Source organism: Rutidosis leptorrhynchoides, chromosome 8 (assembly GCF_046630445.1).
Source record: "Rutidosis leptorrhynchoides isolate AG116_Rl617_1_P2 chromosome 8, CSIRO_AGI_Rlap_v1, whole genome shotgun sequence".
Lineage (NCBI taxonomy): Eukaryota > Viridiplantae > Streptophyta > Magnoliopsida > Asterales > Asteraceae > Rutidosis > Rutidosis leptorrhynchoides.
The window spans coordinates 122,069,067-122,072,051 of NC_092340.1; positions in this window are offsets into that span (position 1 = coordinate 122,069,067).

Genomic DNA, 2,985 nt, shown 5'->3' on the forward strand with positions numbered 1-2,985 from the left:
CGACGCGTTTGTGAAAGGATTACCGGAAAGAATCCAAGAAGATATAAGTTCACACGAGCCCGCCTCCATACAACAGGCATGTAGAATGGCTCACAAACTAGTGAACCAGATTAAAGAAAGAATTAAAGAACAGACTGCTGAAGAGGCCAATGTGAAGCAAGTCAAAAGAAAGTAGGAGGAAAACGGTGATAAGAATCACCAATACAACAACAACAGCAATTACAACAATAATCGCAAAAATTATCCCAACAATCGTAACATCAATCGCAACTACAACAAACAGCCTAACAACAACAACAACAGCAACTACAACAATCATCCCAACAACAATAATAACTGCAATAACAACAACAATCAGAAGCAGCTATGCCAAAGGTGTGAAAAGTATCACTCGGGGTTCTGCACCAAATTTTGCAACAAGTGTAAAAGAAATGGTCATAGCGCGGTGAAGTGTGAGGTCTACGGACCAGGGGTTAATAGAACGAAAGGAACAAATGGTGTCGGAACGAGTAATGGCGGAGCAAGTAGTGTCAGAGCAAGTTATGCCAATGTAGTTTGTTATAAATGTGGAAAACCGGGCCACATTATTAGAAATTGCCCGAACCAGGAGAACACGAATGGACAAGGCCGCGGAAGAGTTTTCAATATTAATGCGGCAGAGGCACAAGAAGACCCGGAGCTTGTTACGGGTACGTTTCTTATTGACAATAAATCTGCTTACGTTTTATTTGATTCGGGTGCGGATAGAAGCTATATGAGTAGAGATTTTTGTGCTAAATTAAGTTGTCCATTGACGCCTTTGGATAGTAAATTTTTACTCGAATTAGCAAATGGTAAATTAATTTCAGCAGATAATATATGTCGGAATCGAGAAATTAAACTGGTTAGCGAAACATTTAAGATTGATTTGATACCAGTAGAGTTAGGGAGTTTTGATGTGATAATCGGTATGGACTGGTTGAAAGAAGTGAAAGCAGAGATCGTTTGTTACAAAAATGCAATTCGCATTATACGAGAAAAAGGAAAACCCTTAATGGTGTACGGAGAAAAGGGCAACACGAAGCTACATCTTATTAGTAATTTGAAGGCACAAAAACTAATAAGAAAAGGTTGCTATGCTGTTCTAGCACACGTCAAGAAAGTACAAACTGAAGAAAAGAGCATCAATGATGTTCCCATTGCAAAAGAATTTCCCGATGTATTTCCGAAAGAATTACCGGGATTACCCCCACATCGATCCGTTGAATTTCAAATAGATCTTGTACCAGGAGCTGCACCAATAGCTCGTGCTCCTTACAGACTCGCACCCAGCGAGATGAAAGAACTGCAAAGCCAATTACAAGAACTTTTAGAGCGTGGTTTCATTCGACCAAGCACATCACCGTGGGGAGCTCCTGTTTTGTTTGTCAAGAAGAAAGATGGTACATTCAGGTTGTGTATCGACTACCGAGAGTTGAACAAACTTACCATCAAGAACCGCTACCCACTACCGAGAATCGACGACTTATTTGATCAACTACAAGGCTCGTCTGTTTATTCAAAGATTGACTAACGTTCCGGGTATCATCAAATGCGGGTGAAAGAAGATGATATTCCAAAGACTGCTTTCAGAACACGTTACGGTCATTATGAGTTTATGGTCATGCCGTTTGGTTTAACTAATGCACCAGCTGTGTTCATGGACCTTATGAACCGAGTGTGTGGACCATACCTTGACAAGTTTGTCATTGTTTTCATTGATGACATACTTATTTACTCAAAGAATGACCAAGAACACGGTGAACATTTGAGAAAGGTGTTAGAAGTATTGAGGAAGGAAGAATTGTACGCTAAGTTTTCAAAGTGTGCATTTTGGTTGGAAGAAGTTCAATTCCTCGGTCACATAGTGAACAAAGAAGGTATTAAGGTGGATCCGGCAAAGATAGAAACTGTTGAAAAGTGGGAAACCCCGAAAACTCCGAAACACATACGCCAGTTTTTAGGACTAGCTGGTTACTACAGAAGGTTCATCCAAGACTTTTCCAGAATAGCAAAACCCTTGACTACATTAACGCATAAAGGGAAGAAATTTGAATGGAATGATGAACAAGAGAAAGCGTTTCAGTTATTGAAGAAAAAGCTAACTACGGCACCTATATTGTCATTGCCTGAAGGGAATGATGATTTTGTGATTTATTGTGACGCATCAAAGCAAGGTCTCGGTTGTGTATTAATACAACGAACGAAGGTGATTGCTTATGCGTCTAGACAATTGAAGATTCACGAACAAAATTATACGACGCATGATTTGGAATTAGGCGCGGTTGTTTTTGCATTAAAGACTTGGAGGCACTACTTATATGGGGTCAAAAGTATTATATATACCGACCACAAAAGTCTTCAACATATATTTAATCAGAAACAACTGAATATGAGGCAGCGTAGGTGGATTGTATTATTGAATGATTACGACTTTGAGATTCGTTACCACCCGGGGAAGGCAAATGTGGTAGCCGATGCCTTGAGCAGGAAGGACAGAGAACCCATTCGAGTAAAATCTATGAATATAATGATTCATAATAACCTTACTACTCAAATAAAGGAGGCGCAACAAGGAGTTTTAAAAGAGGGAAATTTAAAGGATGAAATACCCAAAGGATCGGAGAAGCATCTTAATATTCGGGAAGACGGAACCCGGTATAGGGCTGAAAGGATTTGGGTACCAAAATTTGGAGATATGAGAGAAATGGTACTTAGAGAAGCTCATAAAACCAGATACTCAATACATCCTGGAACGGGGAAGATGTACAAGGATCTCAAGAAACATTTTTGGTGGCCGGGTATGAAAGCCGATGTTGCTAAATACGTAGGAGAATGTTTGACGTGTTCTAAGGTCAAAGCTGAGCATCAGAAACCATCAGGTCTACTTCAACAACCCGAAATCCCGGAATGGAAATGGGAAAACATTACCATGGATTTCATCACTAAATTGCCAAGGACTGCAAG